Source organism: Solenopsis invicta, chromosome 5, assembly GCF_016802725.1.
Source record: "Solenopsis invicta isolate M01_SB chromosome 5, UNIL_Sinv_3.0, whole genome shotgun sequence".
Taxonomy (NCBI): Eukaryota; Metazoa; Arthropoda; class Insecta; order Hymenoptera; family Formicidae; genus Solenopsis; species Solenopsis invicta.
The window spans coordinates 3,600,712-3,619,329 of NC_052668.1; the positions used below are offsets into that span (position 1 = coordinate 3,600,712).

The window sequence follows — 18,618 nt, forward strand, 5'->3', positions numbered from 1 at the left end:
TCGGTCCAAGGTAGCTTCTCCGTATGCCACAGTCAACATTCGGAATGCATCCGCGCACTTAATTTCGTTTTTCACACAAAATTTGATACAGGTTCTTTGATCCATTTTTTTGAATAGGTAAAAATCGAAGACGATCCAAAACACGTGCAAGCAAAGCAGCTGTCAACAATTAAGTGAACATTCAAAATGGCCGAGCTTGTCGGCATAAGTGAGAGACATGAGTACCAACATAACGCCACAAAAAGATCGAAATTCGAATATACGTAACCCGCGAAAATTCAAAATTCGCGATACTTTTTGAACACACCTCGTATATGTATTGAGATTTGTGAACATGAAGTAATATCGCGTGTTTTCCGTTACAAGTTTCATGGACGAAAGAAGGACCCCCCTCGTGGTTACAAAAATTTTCAGTACACTCCGACACTCCATCCTACACCGCCATCTACTGAACCCATTCCAAAAACATAGTTAGACATTAACAGACTTCCTGGTGAACTGATTCAACCTACATGAACAGACTCAAAAAACAATATAAAGATAGTTAATCAAGATGATAAAAAACAATATCCCACATAGGTTGGGTTAAAAAAATAGGGGAAGGGGGTGCGGGGGAGGAGCAAAGCCCCTCCCCCGCCCAAACATCTACTTTTCACACAAAACTACTAAAAATAAAAAAAAGTTATTTTAAAACAGTTTTTCTACTATAACGACTAAAGTATTGAAGTTAGATAAAAAATGTATATGACCTTTTTTATAAAACTTATTACAAGCTTAATTTTTGTTTGACACATTTTTTCGTAAAATGAATATTTAGTGAAATAATTAAAAAAAACTGTTTTTTCTTTCTCTGATAATATTTTTTTAATAAGATGTGAGCATTACTTAAAACCTTTTGTATGTCACTTAGTACCTTCCCATTGATAACATATGTCAAGGTCAAGGTCGTCAGAGGCTGCTCCCCTTTTGTAAAGGTTTACCGCGCTTTGTTTTTCTCTTACTAAAAAATTTTGTATAAATTTTGTAAAAACTAAACAAAACAGGCGCATGCAACAAAGCTTTCAATATTACATAATTTCTTATACAAATTACAAATTTAATGTTACACTATTAACCTCTCAACATACATAGTCAAAATATGCAATCTCCACGATAACAAACGCTCAAAAATAAACGCTGAATGAGAACCATTCATATCAAAAAAGTGATAACAATAAACTTTGAGAAATTGAGTATTGATGTAATGCATTTTTTAGATAAATCTTTATCATAACAGTTAATAAACATTTTCAAAATAATTATAATAATAAATTTATCATAAAAATTTTTGAAACATTTATAATAAAACTTATGATCTGTCAAATCTAAAATCATAAAAACATTTACTAATGTTTATGATAAATGTTTATAAAATATTAAAATAAATATTATAAATAATTAGTAAGTGTTTTGTTTTATTATAAATATTTTGTGCTATGTGGGCTAATAATATAAATAAATAATAACGCAATAAAATTTGTTTCCTTTTCTTACAATATTTGACAATATTCTTGAAGACAATAAGTTTGTTGCCAAACATTGGTTTATAACACAATAATAATTATTCAATCAAATTATGTTCCTTTTGTCATAAAACACTGTTAAATTTTAATTAACACTATTAAAATACTAATTTTTTCTTTTTTGTATCATATTGACCCGAACGTAACGTACGTAACAACTAAAAATTTTAGAAAGAGAATAAACAATTTTTTTTTAATTTATTAATCACAGTAAAGTTGTTAAGATATAAAACAAAGTCATGAAAGGCAGAAACGCTCACTTGTCACATAAAAATGTTACGGAAAAACAAAAATCATTTCGGATTACTAAACCCTAACAAACCAGCAGGATTAATTGACGAAAAGCACGATACTTGAAGATTGTTTTTTGCCGATAGGTTATTAATTGATTTGCAATTTGAGTTCTGCTTTCGAGCTGACGCACGCAGACTACTATTATTTCCGTAAAATAAAAACTATTTTTTCGTTTAAGCGTCCTTTTTTTTCGTCAAAATAAATGCTGCGAATGAGCGCTTGAGCCGCAAATGTAACAATATTAAGTAGAAAGTTTTTTTTATCAGGTGATATAATGTAAACTTTTGTGACATTATATTGTTTCGTATTTTATAACAATTAATGCTTTTTTGTCAATATTAAACAATGATGAAACGATTTATTATGTTGCATTGTGTCCTACTGTGCTTTTTGCTGAAAAACGCCCATTTCGCAGATAATACGTTTACTTTTTAATTTGCTCGTCAATCGAAACATGCAGTGACACAGTTTTTACAAGTTAAGTTTTTAACAAACATAAGTCAACTTGAGTGCCGCCCGATTGTCTATGTCGCTAGTTGGTTGTTTAAAAAGAAACATTGCACTGTGAGTGGTTGTGGCCAATAGTCAGACAGGATGCGCTATCTCGCTGCGTAAATTACTCTATTTGCTTTTATCTCCTTCTTATTCCTTTTCGTTTAATCGAAATAATATCAATCATTTTTAAATTGTTTACAAAGTAAAAAATAACATTCTTATCATATAGCCTATTAATTTGGCCCCAGAAACACATGTATTCACAAGGTAACTATTATAATATAATGCTAATGTCACGAGTAAAGAAATGAGATAAAGTCTTTTTTATAAGGGAGTCTAAAAAATATATAAATTATAGTCTACTCAATAAGGCAGTTGCTTACTTCCATGGAGGTAAGAAACAATAAGAAGGAGTGTAGGCCATTTAAATAGTGGTGGTTACTACGCTAAATGTGATTGGTTAGCTACAGTAATATGGCGTTTTGTACTTTTATGAATGTATTGTCTACACTATATTGCATTAGGTACATATTTTTTAAACTAAACCAAATGTGTCAAACAGGTCGAATTTTGCATATATATTTTTTTTAATTCATATAAAGCTGTAAACTTGTAAAACAGTATTAATTTACCACTATCAAGATGCCTATGCGTTGCAGTGCAATAAATTGTAAAAACAATACATATAACACATCGTTCAATAAGTCCCGAGACTAACAACGAAAACAACATTTTTTTTCAAAAATCATTTTTATTCATCAATATAATCTCCTTTTAGAGTGATACAATCTTTCCAACGCCTCTCCAACTTTTCTATACCATGTTTATAGAAGGATTTATCCTTTGCTTCAAAATAGGCTTCAGTTTCGGCAATGACCTCCTCATTCGAGCCAAATTTTTTTCCCTGGAGCATTTTTTTGAGATCAGCAAAGAGCCAGTAGTCGCTGGGGGCTAAATCTGGCGAATACGGAGGGTGGGGAAGCAAATCAAAGCCCAACTCGTTGAATTTTACCATTGTTTTCATGGACTTGTGGCATGGTGCATTGTCTTGATGAAAAAGGATTTTTTTCTTCTTCATGTGCGGTCGTTTTGCTGCGATCTCCTCCTTCAAACGTACCAACAAGTCAATATAATAATTACTGTTGATCGATTTACCTTTTTCCAGGTAATCAATGAAAATCACGCCATGTGTATCCCAAAAAACAGACGCCATGACTTTGCCAGCAGACTGCTGCGTTTTTGGACGCTTTGGGCGACTTTCGCCAGCCGCGCGCCACTCAGATGATTGCCGATGCGACTCCGGAGTGAAATGATGAATCCATGTTTCATCCATGGTTACGTATCGACGCAGGAAATCCTTTTTATTGCGAGTAAATAGCGATAAACAGCTCTCTGAATCGTCGATTCGTTGCTGTTTTTGTTCCATTGAAAGCAATCGCGGCACCCACTTGGAAAAAACCTTTTTCAGGCTCAATTTTTTATGAAGGATTGTAAATACGCTTCCAGATGATATCTGTGTCATTTCTGCAATGTCACGGACCTTCACTTTGCGATTGTTCATTACGATTTTTAACACTTCACTCACATTTTCCGGTACAACGGCTTCCAATGGCCTACCCGAACGTTCCGCATCGTTTGTGTCCGTACGACCACGTTTAAACTCAGCATACCAACGACAAATCGTTGATTTAGATGGAAAGGAGTCCGGATAACATTTCTCAAGCCATTGCTGGGCTTCTACGGTGTTTTTACCCATTAAAAAACAATGCTTTATCAACACGCGAAACTCACTTTTTTCCATTTTTCAAACAAATTACAAAGTGACTTTGCTCTAACCTCAATAACTCAGCTGTTTGTGGTCCGATCGACGTGAAATTTGTACACGTTTCATGTGAAGGTTCGCATTCTAGGGAAACGTGGCCAGCTTGGTACTACTAGCGTTATCTCTGGGTTAGTCTCGGGACTTATTGAACGATGTGTTATTAATAAAGTAAAAACTGCAAACATCTTCATCTTTGGTGCGGCCCTGGTAAACCGATCAGCTTACCCTTGATCCCGAATTCCCAGGGACTCAAGTCAAGATAAGTGCTTTGTCCTTCGCCAGCCTCTCCAGTGACTCTCTACAGTCCCAGATCAGCCGCGAAGTATAGATTGAAGCCTCAAATGCCTTAATAGCAGCTTGACTATGCAAACATATTCTAACGCGCCTTCCTGTCCCTCTCTCTTCCAGGGCCAGTTGAGCACATCTTAGAATCGCTACGATCTCCGTTTGGAATACTGTGGCGTACCCATCCAGAGGCAGGCTTACCGCCATTTTCCTCTAACGACAGAAGATACCCGCAACGGAGCTTATGTCTATTTTGGAGCCGTCTATAAACCAGATGTCCTCGTCCCAAGCCTGATTTAATGCCTTGGTTCCCTTCCAGTCCTCGAGCCCTGTGATATGCACCTTAAAGCGCCTATCCAAGGCCCGAACTGCTGACATCCTATCCTGCCTCTGAAGATAGAGTCAGTCAGAATGCCACTGGAGAACCTAGTGTGCCCGATCTCCTCCCTCCACTTCAATTTGCAGGCTAGTCAATGTGCAGCGGTCGCCCCTACCACCACCTGGTGAAGCGGTTCAATCCCGAGCAAAATGCCCATGGCTGCTATTTGCGTGATTCGCATTGTACTCAGAGCCCCTCCTAAAATCAAACCCCTAACATGCTTTAGCGTTATCATGGCTGTTTTTTTTTCGCACCCTGAGCAACTACACAACTGCTGCGTAAGTAAACCTGGGTCAAAGTATTGCAGTGTAGATCCAACAGATCATCATGGGCTTTAACCACCACGTCTGGCCAAAAATCCTCCTGCACGTCCAGAAGTAACAGCACAGGCTCTTACAGCGATTGTCTTTGGGTCATTTCCTTACATACGTAACTCTTGAATTTATACATGTCAATACTGCCGAGACGTAAATTCTATTTCAAGATAAGAAATGACCCTAAGTGCACGCACCAGTAGCATGGTTATGCATATTTCTACACTAACCGAATTTAATAAACACATTAATTGAATTGTATAAATGCAGTATAAAAGATGAAATTTCTAACTAATTTTTTAATTAGTTTTATGTTAGTTCTCTTGTTAGTTGATGAGCTGGCGTTAGATAGTAAAGGTATGGAATGTGTAAGTAATAATTTTTTGTAATCCAAGTCTCCTTATTTATAAAATGTTGAAGAGAACAAATATTCTAGTCGAATCATGTAGACCAGTAAATAAATTTAACTCATATTAATTACATATTATTTTTTAAACAAGAAATTAATGTCTTACAACACCGTAATTGTTGTTATTCTTTAGTGTAGTGTCATTTTATTTTGTAGTAAATGTTTTTCTCAATGTCTGCGTTTTCATGTTAGACACAGACTATCCTCGAAATGTTTTTGTCATCTTATGCGAGAAAAACATGCATTCAACTTTCATTGAGAACATTTTTCTTTATCTCTTATAGTTTCGACGATACACGCTTCAAAAGAAAAAACCCGATTTCCTTCAAAGGGGTGTTTCACCCTTAAAAGTGTATTAGGACACGTGTAAAAAATACGTGTCCCTTATTTTAATCTGTACAACATATTAAAGGTACGTCGAAATCGGAGGGAGTCACTTCCGTAGCGCACGAACGCGCGGACGGGTGCGCGTACCGTGCGTATAGAGAGATTTTTAATTATGTTTGGAAAATGGGAATGTTGTATCGTAGCTTTATCATATACCGTTGAATTCGTAATAAAATAAGCTTTATTTTGCTTATAAAAAAAATAAAAATTTTGAAAAAAATATGTAAGTGGTGAGGGAAAGTATAAAAAAGAATTTAAAAGAAAATTTTTTTTTCCGTTGTTATAAATTACTCTTCAAGCCATTCAACTTTCATTTAAAACATTTTTTTCTATCTCTTATATAGTTTCGACGGCATACGCTTCGAAAGAAAAAAACCGATTTTCTTCAAAGGGGTGTTTCACCCCCTTAAAGTGCGTATGGGCACGTATAAAAAAGTACGTGTCCCTTATTTTTATCTGTACTACAACATATTAAAAACTCGTTTTAATCTGAGGCGGACACTTCCCTGTGTTTCCTTGTAAGTACTCTAAGGTATCGCCTAGTGCACCAAAGGTATCGTTTGAGACACTGCCCCGTCAGTGGCATACAGCTGTCGCCACGATCCTTTACAGCTTGGCTTAGCGAGCTGGCAGTCCACGGCAGCGGTTTTCCCAGCCCCACGCAGGGTTTTATACCTGGGAGTCAATTACAGCTGCCGAAGGTGCCCTAATCCCACGCGGGATTTTATCCCTGGGGCCCCTTCAAACACTCTTCTATTCGCCACCTGGAGATGCGCCTGGTAGATGGCTCAACCCCCGGGAATCCTAACTCAACCCAACCTCAAATTTTGTTCTGTGACCGCACACATATGATGATAGAGCATGCAGATGTGAGCATATGCATATGACCAAAATTTAAGGTTGGGTTAGAATTGTTGGGAGGGAAAGGGGCGGAGCCCTTCTCTCGCCCAAGTACTTACTTTCCAAGCAAAGCGACGATTTAATAGATATATTTATTTATCATTGAGATTTTGAAAATAAGCTTTATGTAGGTATTATATCTCAAAAACTATACGAAAACACCGATTATTTTATAAAAAAATATTGATCAGTACCCTCACCCTTATAACATATACTAAGGTCAATTAAAAGAGGTGTAACCTTTTCTGGATATTTACTAAAATGTTCAGTCGATGAACATCGTACATGATCCCGTAACATTGGAACTATAATGCGGAAATATACGTGTTAAAACGTTACACAAAATTATAACGCCGTTATACAACTGGCTGGCAAAATGGTTGGTAAATATGCCGATGGAGCGGATTCCGATAAGAACTGTTATGGTAATATATCAAAAAGTAAAAATTCTTATTAAAAAAAAAGTTTTTATCATATGAACATAGTAATAAATTGATTTTGACAGCTGATTCAACAGCTATCATAATATCTTGTTATTGAATTCATATTTTATTGAAAACGTTAATTATACACATGTAATGTACAAATATGTTTGCTACAGTCATAATGTTTTAATATAAATGTCACTGCGTATTTACGAGGTGTGTTCAAAAAGTATCGCGAATTTTGTGTTTTTTCAAAAATTATTTATTTATTCATGAATATCTATTTTGTCCCCTTCAAAGTAATCCCCATGAGATATTATACACTTGTGCCAACGGTTTTTCCAATCTTCGAAGCACTTCAAAAAATCATTTTTTTTTATCTTGTTCAGCTCCTCCTTCGATGCCGTTTTTATCTCGTCAAGCGTAGCGTAACGTCGTCCTTTCATGGGCCTCTTCAGTTTAGGGAACAAGAAAAAGTCACAGGGGGCCAGATCTGGGGAATACGGTGGCTGCGGCATCATTAGTGTGTTGTTTTTGGCCAAAAAGTCGCGCACAAGCAACGATGTGTGAGCAGGGGCGTTATCGTGGTGCAAAAGCCAATTTTTGTTCTTCCACAAATCCGGGCGTTTCTGGCGGATTGCTTCGCGCAAATTGCGCATAACTTGCAGGTAATATTCCTTATTGACCGTTCTACCCTGTGGCAAGAACTCATGATGCACCACGCCCCTGCAATCGAAGAAAACTGTCAGCAAAACTTTCACATTCGACCGAACTTGGCGCGCTTTTTTCGGTCTTGGTTCGTGCGGCAGCTTCCATTGAGATGATTGAGCTTTGGTTTCCACGTCATAACCATAAACCCACGATTCGTCACCAGTTATGACCCTCTGGAGCAAATTTGGGTCGTCGCGGACAGAGTCCAACATCTCATTAGCAATGTTCATGCGATGCTGTTTTGGGTCGCAATTGAGCAATTTTGGTACGAATTTCGCGGCGACCCGTCTCATGCCCAAATCATTGATAAAAATCGAATGGCACGAGCCAATCGATATGTTTAGGTCCTCAGCAACTTCTCTAACGGTGATTCGACGATTGGCCAATACCATTTTCTCCATTTCATTAATTTTTTCGTCTGTTGTTGAAGTGCTCGGGCGTCCGGCACGCTCTTCGTCGTTCACATCTTCTCGGCCTTCTGAGAACATTTTGTACCACCGATAAACGTTGCTTCGGTCCAAGGTAGCTTCTCCGTATGCCACAGTCAACATTCGGAATGCATCCGCGCACTTAATTTCGTTTTTCACACAAAATTTGATACAGGTTCTTTGATCCATTTTTTTGAATAGGTAAAAATCGAAGACGATCCAAAACACGTGCAAGCAAAGCAGCTGTCAACAATTAAGTGAACATTCAAAATGGCCGAGCTTGTCGGCATAAGTGAGAGACATGAGTACCAACATAACGCCACAAAAAGATTGAAATTCGAATATACGTAACCCGCGAAAATTCAAAATTCGCGATACTTTTTGAACACACCTCGTATATGACATCTACAATATCAAGAGGTACCTTTATGGTACCTTGTCATGTCACCATGCCTGAGCGCGCTAAATGTCAGCTCTGTGATTCATAAACTTTAATCGCAAATAATTTGAAAACCATTATACAGGGTGTTTCAGACCACCCGTACACCCCTTTTCTCTTCGCAGGATTAGGACCAATCAAAAATATGTTCAGACGAAAGTTGTAGGGTTTCAAAAGATCTATTCAATGATCTTATCAGTTTGACCTTGGATGGCGTCGCCAAGGTCAGATCGAAATCACATTAAGTTTTTTAAATGGAACACCCTATTTTTGATTCCAGAATCTAATAGCTGGTGTCAAGACCTTTCCAAAACACTATAAGAATGTTTATTTTCGTTGACTACTTTCCGAGTTGTGCGGCTTGAAAGTTACACTACCGCCAGCATCAGCATTACTCAAGATGTACCATGTGGTGGTTACTTAGTCGGATTTAATCTTGTGTGTGGGTGTAGGCATACGTGCATGCGTATGTGTATGGGGGAGGAAAAGGGGAGTCAAAGTTTTATGTACTCTGCTTTTGTTTATTAACTGGATTGATTATGTTTGATGATCAATCATGTCCAGATTGACTGTATGCATTTTCCCGTGCTTAGCATTATCCAGAATGAACGACGTGGACGTGACGAGAATTTCATCCCATTGGGGTGCTTGATTCACGTGAGTCCCCTTGCCTCTCACGTTTGGGGTGCTTGATTCACGTGAGTCCCCTTGCCTCTCACGTTTGGGGTGCTTGATTCACGTGAGTCCCCTTGCCTCTCACGTTTGGGGTGCTTGATTCACGTGAGTCCCCTTGCCTCTCACGTTTGGGGTGCTTGATTCACGTGAGTCCCCTTGTCTCTCACGTTTGGGGTGCTTGATTCACGTGAGTCCCCTTGCCTCTCACGTTTGGGGTGCTTGATTCACGTGAGTCCCCTTGCCTCTCACGTTTGGGGTGCTTGATTCACGTGAGTCCCCTTGCCTCTCACGTTTGGGGTGCTTGATTCACGTGAGTCCCCTTGCCTCTCACGTTTGGGGTGCTTGATTCACGTGAGTCCCCTTGCCTCTCACGTTTGGGGTGCTTGATTCACGTGAGTCCCCTTGCCTCTCACGTTTTGGGTGCTTGATTCACGTGAGTCCCCTTGTCTCTCACGTTCGGGAATGAATGAGTGTATGTTTTGTTAAGCGACTAAATGTTCAAAGTGAGCACCATTCTCTGCGACGCAAGCATCAACTCTATTTTGAAAATCATTGGTTGCTCGAAGAATTTCCTCGGCACGTAAGGATCGAATTGCTTCACTTATTCTACGAATCATATTATCCCTCGTAGTCGGACGTTCATGATAGACCAAGTTTTTTATCCTTCCCCAGAAATAATAATCAAGGACGGTGAGATCTGGTGATCGGGGTGGATAATTGATTGGACCGTATTTGCCTATCCACTTGTCGGGGAACATAGTATTTAATGCCGCACGAGCAACTCTCGATGTATGAGACGGACATGCATCTTGTTGGAACCACATGTTCAGGCGCAATTGCAGAGGAATATTTTCTAGTAAGACAGGAAGATCTGTCATTATCAAGGCGGAATATCTATCACCGTTTAGATTTTCGTCAAAGAAAACAGGACCTATGATTTGACTTCCAATAATTCCACACCAAACATTGACTTTCCAAATGGTTTGATGATCTACTTCTCTCAACCAGTGAGGATTATTTTGTGCCCAATAACGAGAGTTCCAAGTATTAACAGATCCATCACTTTTAAGTGTACATTCGTCAGAAAATAAAATTTTCAAGTGGAAATCAAGTGGTTGCTGTCTTATAAAGTTGCAAAATACAAGTCTCTGTCTAATATCGTTATAATTCAACGCTTGATGAACAGACATTCTGTAAGGGTGAAATTTGTTATTTTTTAGAATGCGCCAAACACTGATTTTACTAACACCAGAATCTTGTTCTCGTCGTCTTAAAGAATCATAAGGGTTCAATTCTGTCGATGCAAGAATTTCCACTGTTCTTTCATCCATAATCGGACGACGAATTTGTGTACCTTTGTTATGTTGAGGCTGAACGACACCTTTAATTTTGATTCGTTTAGCCAAACGTGAAAAAACATTTCGCGAGTGAGGAGTCCGATCAGGATAACGTTCCCGCCACAATCTTTCCGCTGCAATGAATGTACCTCGACACTCACCTAAAATTAGCAGCATATCATATGCTTCTTCATTGGAATAGGACATGGCTAAATAAACCTAGACTAATAAAGAGGGTCGGATTTTTGTTGCGCGATTGATACTGATATGACGGTTATTGAAGACGTAGGTGACAAGTTTGAGAGAGTTATTGTCACTCGTGTTGAGTTGAGTCACAATAGCGTTGTGGTGAATACATCTCTACTACATCCTATGCAAATAACAATATGTATAAAATCACGAGTTAGACATCGTTACGCAGAAAGCCGCGCTCGTTATTGCTCGTGTGCTACCGTTAAAGTAATAATGTAATTACATAATATTATGACATACATATGTATGTGACTATCTACGGTCGCGACAGCTAACTTTCACGATTTTTCATGATCTGTTTTTGTTGGCCCGGCTCGCGTGTTTACTTTCTTTGTGTCGGCTGCACGGCTTTCTGCGTAACGCGTGATTTTATATAGTTATTTACATGGTGTTGGCGGTAGTGTAACTTTCAAGCCGCACAACTCGGAAAGTAGTCAACGAAAATAAACTTTCTTGTAGTGTTTTGGAAAGGTCTTGACACCAGCTATTAGATTCTGGAATCAAAAATAGGGTGTTTCATTTAAAAAACTTAATGTGATTTCGATCTGACCTTGGCGACTCCATCCAAGGTCAAACTGATAAGATCATTGAATAGATCTTTCGAAACCCTACAACTTTCCTCTGAACATATTTTTGATTGGTCCTAATCCTGCGAAGAGAAAAGGGGTGTACGGGTGGTTTGAAACACCCTGTACTTTCGATATTTTTGTATTAGGACTTTTTTCTTAGAATTTTCCAAAGAATCTGCTCATAAAAGGGGAGGCGAGCTTTCTAGGACACCCTGTATATAAATATAACATATTTATCCATTTATATGCTTTACAGTATTTTGCAAACCCATGCGTGATATAACAAATTTACCACGTAGCGATATTAGATTTGAAATTATAGCCAAATTGTAACTAAAATGGGATTAGGTTGGATTAGGAAAATGCACACAGCGGCTCAATGCTCCCCTCATCTGAGGGTTTGAGCCGAGCCGAGAAGGAATAGCGGGGAGGGGGGACCCTCACAGCGCCGACTAGATCGGACAGAGGGCCCTACCCTCCCCACTGTTGAGGAGGTACGCCTCGGGCGGAATCAGCGGCAGGGTAGTTGCTCGGCTGACCCGCCTTGGAGCGTGGGATGCGGGAGTGCGAACCTAGAGTCTTCTTCCAAGGGGGCCCGTCGCACTCCTGGCATCCCGGTTCGGGCGGCTGAGGCTCGATCTCGGTCGAGTCCTGGCTGCTAACTCCGGATCCCTGACCACAATTTTATGTTTGAGAACCGCGATTGGTTGAACCGAAACGCCGGTATCGCTCAGAGAGAGAGCGCGTAATGAGAAGTGCGAAAATGAGATTTGGTTTCCTTTTTTGTTGTCGATAAGAGTCAACCGCGCAAGAATGCGTGAGGTGTATTGTCGTGAGTGGATGAATGGGAGGCATGCGTGTGAGAGAGCGAGGACGATGGCGACCGGAGAGTGTGGAAGCGAGAGGCCAGTGTGAGCGTGGGAGCATCCGCGTTTGATTACGCTCGACTAAAAGTTTTATAAATCTTAGTAAAAATAATATTTATTATAATGATCTTGTACACTATGTCACTAGGTTTCTAATGCAACGAAGTTATTGCGTTAATACAACGGCAACTACTTTGCGAGTACAATTTCGTAATACAATCCCAATTTCTTCACGTGCACTCCGGAGCACGCAACTGAACGAATGTCTGTTTTCCGGGTCCCTGTCCTCGGGCGGGGACCCGTTTGGGCTAGGATCGCGGTGCATGCTTAGTTGTTCGATCCTGTAATCCGTCCCGAGCCCAGACGCCAGAAAAAGTTGGGTTTTAGTGAGTATGCCGGCCACTTGTAGGTCGGAGAGTCTCACATACCCCGCGTCCTGTCCCCACAGGACCGGGGACTCATAAAGGCGTTTCCCAACTATTAAAAAAAAAAGCAAAACACACACACTCAAATTTTCACATGTAGTACAGAGAACGCCTAGGCAGGAAAGAGTCTCCGCCCCTCCCCCTGCACCCTCTCCCCGTATTTTTTCTAACCTAACCTACCCTTGTTTTTGTTGTAATTTGTAATGATATTAGATTTGAAATTATAGGTTAGATTAGGTTAGAAAAAATACAGGAGGGGGTGCAAGGGGAGGGGCAAAGCCCCTCCCCGCGCACGCGTTCTTTGTACCGCATTTTTATGTGTATATGTGAGTATATGTGTAGTTATTACTTTTAATTTTCACAAACCTTTATGATTATAACTTTTTAACAAAGGACAAACGACGGCTAAAATTTGTTGGAGGTTACTCACGGCCATGACCTTGACAACATATGTCAAAGTCAGAATCATCGGGGCTGCTTTCTCCCATCGGCATATTTACCAAATGGTTTTTAAAGGAACAGAATTTTATAAATGTATAGAAAGTGTTCTTATTACAATTATAATACAAGCACGAAGACCTAGCTACGACCGTAGTAGGCATTCTTGTTCAATTTGTGTTGATACAGCAACGGTCAAAATATCTCTCTCTATTACTTTACAATTATAATTTTTTAATATAAAATTTTTTTTAATTGGTTTTCTATATTTACAAATATTTTATTTTATCTTTACACATTAGTTACTGTATTATCAAAATTTAAAAAATGAAATAGTATGTTAAATAAAAAACAGTTTAAAGAAGTGATTCAGATTTTAAATAAAGTGAAAAATTAGAGCGGAGGCCGAACAGAATATTGAGGGCATGACAGGAATGAAAGTGGTATTGTAGAAGAGGCTAATGCGGAAAAAGATTATGTTGCAAAAAAGGATGATAGTACCGTCAAATAAATATTGTAGATATGTGTAGATTACAGTTTCAAAAGCTCGAGAAAAAAGATCCTTTTTATTTTTCCACGAATATTTTCGGTTTTTTCTCAGGGGTAGAAAAGTTTATTCAAAAAATTCAAAAAGTGTTGTACTATGATGATACCTCATTAGTATTAAAGTTAACTGTTTTACGATATGATTTTGTAACCCTAGCTCGTCACTTATTTTCGAGTTCGTAATTCGTCATACTCGGCGAAACAGCTCTTGTAGGTTACAAATTTTTTATTTTAATAAAACTCTCATTTCTGTTTCTTTTTTAATTTCTTGAGATTAAATGTTATATATGCTATTGAAACTTTTTTAAATTAAGTACATCCACTTAGGTTAGAACAGAAAAAGTTTACAATAAAAATACATTGATAGTATTACTTAAATTTTATTTAAAAAGAAATTAAAGATACCGCTAATTGGGTTTGATTTAAAAAATAAAGATACTATCACTTGCACTTTATTCGTTAAAAGTAGTACAGCAGTTATTTCAATGAGTAACATAGTCTCTTTATATTTGCAATTTAAAGATTTCACACACTTTTTGAGAAAAATACATTTAGGTTGGAGTAAATTTAATATATTTATTTTTAAGTAAATACCACTTGAGCTAGGAATAGAAAAATTTTTCAATGAGAATACAGATAGAACTACTTAGATTGTATAGAAATTAAAAAGAGTACCACATGGGTTAGATTAGGAAATATTTTCAATGAGGATACAAAGATAATACCACTTGGGTTTTATAAAAGAATAAAGATTTAAAGGGTACACCCACACACATAGCGCCTTTTTTTACTTTTCTTGAAAAGATAATTTTGTATAAATAATTCTCAAAACTGTGATGATAATGGTGACGTTGGTGAAGCTTTGTTACTAAAATATTTAAACAAAAAATAGGAAATAAGACTAGTAAGAGTCGCGCGAGTATCAATGCGTAATCACAAATATTGATATTATAATAAATATTTATTCATCCTAAATTAAAAAAACGAACGAATGTTTTGACTTTGGTAATAAATATTTATTTTAATATTAATGTTTGTAATTGTGTATTGATACCCGCATTGATTCGCTTTATTTCCATCTTTCTATTGTTTAAATTTTGAGAGTCCTGAATTAACTACATATTATTTGTTAGAATATTTAAATACTTTGTCTCCGTCATCTTTTCCACCATATGTTGAATTGCGTTTAAGGCCGAAATATGTTATATTGAGTAAAAATCTCAATGAAAGTATTTGCAACAGCACTAACAATTATTTAACTAATTGATCATTGTTATGTCCGGCAGTTTAAAAACTGGTGGCGTAATTGGTTTATTAAAATTTATTTCGGCTGCTGTTACTAGTTTCTACTTAAATTGAGGATCTTCCTCATTTAATTAATAACGATCTTATTTAAAATATGAAATGGAATTAATTTTGGATATTTGAATGTATGTGCATTCTGAGTGTGAGAGATTTTCTACGTTTGGTGCGTAGATGAGGGCATTGCGTGGTAGAAGTGTGTAATGAAAATGCTCGTATTTAGCGTTTTAAATAATTAGAACGTTTATTAAATGAATAGAAAAAAAAGGAAAAGAGATTAAACTAGAAAGATATTTGACCGATACATGTAACATACAATCTAAACAAGGCTTCTTTGGTCGTAGCTGGATCTTAGTGCTTTTATGTATTCGTGTGATTTTATATACTTTCTCAGACTCAACCAAACTGCGCGTCATTACTTTCAGTCATATAACACAGTTATAATTGAATAAGAGTTAGTAATATCACTTTTATTAAAAAAGAGTAAATAAACTTGATTGGAAAAAATAACCGGATATAATCTTTGTTAGAAATAATAACTAATTATAATCTTTATAATGACTGAATATAAACTAAATATACTCTTCATGATAACAAAAATATAACTTTACTGAATATAATGATTCTTATGATATTAAGAAATCTCCGTCGGGTGTTCTAGAAATATTTAATTGTACTGCGATGTTATGTTTTATATTCAATTTAACAAGGGGCGCCGACGGGTTTTTTTGCACGTAAACGTACATGAGGGTTGGTCGGGTTGATACTTGGAGAAGGATGAAAATATCCCGCGGCTTCGCGCTTCGTGTTGGGACTGGCGAGGAAATCCGTTTTAATCGTCGAGTCCTTCTTGTTCGATTTGAAATTGATGCCGGAGTTGGATATATCTGCGGTGGAGATAGGGGAAAAGCGGAGGATCGGTCAACTTCAACGGCCGCGTGCAATTGTTTTTTCAGCCCTTTAATAAACGCATTTTTTCCGTTTTCTCTTGTCTTTGCTTATGCTCTGTGTAATCCATTTTAAAAAACAGAATGACTAGTATGGTTGCCATGCAAATAATCAAATGTTACTTTTTTTTATTTTTATGCTTACGGATTTCCTAGTAGAAAACATAATGCCAAAAAAAGCAGGAGACAATAGCAATAGCTATAGGTTTTTGGCAATAGAGAGAGATATACATACAGAGTGATTATTAATGAATGTCCCCATTTTTTACCACAGAAGCATGATTTAACGACGGAAACGTATTTCTAACATATTATTATGTTACATCCAGCCCTAAAGGAAAGATGGTTAAAGAAAGGTCATCTGGAAATTGGGTCAGAGTGTTGTTGCGTAGATATTTATTGCTCGCAGTATTCGCTGGTTCAGACGCGGAGAGAACTCGGTCCCTCCTTATGCCAACGTATTACAAATGAAGACTTGGCTTTTGATATTGCTAATGGTTAACGCTCGTGGATCGACGCACTGAAGACTCGGCTTCCAAATCAGTACTGATTCGAATGCAAAAACGATCTGATTTTTACAGCATTTTTCAGCCTATATATATACAGATTCGTGACCCTAGCGTGGGCTACGTACCCTTTCGAGGGTCGTGTCTTGTTGGTCGATGGCAGCCAATCAAGACTTGATCTGTTGCTCGGAGAGTGAATCGTGATTTTAATTTCGACGGAACAAGTGTCACAACACGCTTTAAAGCCCTTCCGAGAGTCGTGCGATTGTCGGTTCTTATTTGAGTCAGAAAATCTAATCTCTTTAACTCGGGATCGAACCTTGCGTAATCTCTTACTAGGAGAAGGCGTTCGACAAGACGAGTTAATTTGAGGAAGAAATGAAATAAATTTTAACAATTACATTTCTTTATAAAACTAACATAACATATATTTGAAAACTATCGTACATAATAAGGTAATTATTATATATTATAAAAAGAGAAAAGAAGATTTTACATTTGAGAATTTGATTTTCCGCATTTTTTTATTACCAGGGAAATATTGGATTATCGTTAATTTTTCTCATTGAATTGTAAATAAGAGATGATTTAATTGCGAACGTTACATATTTGACAATTTATAATCTAAAATATTATTCGATTATTACAACATTACTCAAATAATTATAATTTATAGATTATTAGACAATTGTTACAAAATATATATAAGTATGCTTATGTATAATTATGAGACATGTTCAAGGGTGATTTGACCAGATTATAATTAGTTTGATATATCGAGAAGATAAAGGATGATTGAAGTAAAGGAGTCTTTCGGATTAACACGAACAGAGTTCGAGTGAATTTAGAGAAAAGAAGAGGGAAAGAGAGAGAAAGAGTTGAGAATGAAAGGAAAATAAATTTATAAAGTATATATATGTTTATAACAAAGTCGCTCTCAAGAGAGAGAAAAGGTGGTTAGAAAACAAGAACAAATAAAAAAATAAATGGGTAATTCGGAACTTACTACTTGATGGTGGTAGTGTTGATGATATAATGATGTTGGCGCAGACAATGTGTGACCCTCGGGCCCGCAGGTAGAATCTGATGCGTGCCCCAGCGGGAGACGACTAGTCGAGTAGGGCGGCGGGTGGGTTGCACAATTCGCGAGACCTAAAGTTAGTATTTATTTGTCGACCGAGAGTTACAGATTGAAGTTGGAGATCGCTGATTTAAAAGTCACAGACTCGGACACATAAAATGTCACGGACTATGGATCTGATTAAGATAAAATAAGAACTGCGATCTCCACTAGAAAACTCGCCTATTTATACCGCTTTCGTCTATGATTTTTTTTGTCCTATGAAGGGCCATGTGCACCAATTTACTTATTAATATGCCCACGTGCAATATTCAGTTTTAGGACTTTTTTATATTTCTTGGTAATTGTTATCCCAAGAAAGAGAACGGCAGGTTTGGCAATGAACTCCAACGTCGAGCAACGGTGTCATCTCAAACTCCCCAGAAATTACTGAATTTATGATTTCTTAATTTGTGACATCCTATGTGTCACCGTATTTTTAGAATCGGGCGAGATTATAATATTAAATGAATCATTGTTGCTCGGTCCCGTTTATTAGTCCGCTGTTCATGAAGGAAAAGAATCGTTACTCCGCAGGACGTAACAATTATATTAGAAATTACAAATGCATGCTCCTACAGTAAAAAATGGGTACAAGCATTAATAATTATCCTGTAGAGTTGCTGAGAGAGAAACAAGCAAAGAAAAATTTCTAAAATAAAAAAAGAGATGATTAGTGATTTGAGAATTGGCAAAATCCAAATTATCTTGAATAGATGAAAATGAATTTAAAGATTTTTTCCGAGACCAATATGAGAATGTGCGCGAGAAATAAAGTGAGATAT

The 18,618-nt window shown here is 37.3% G+C and overlaps 1 pseudogene; it reads left to right on the forward strand.

Annotated features, from left to right (window-relative positions):
* Positions 1-4,869: 4,869 nt before the first annotated feature.
* LOC120357716 lies at positions 4,870-13,911 on the forward strand (annotated as a pseudogene).
* Positions 13,912-18,618: the final 4,707 nt, after the last annotated feature.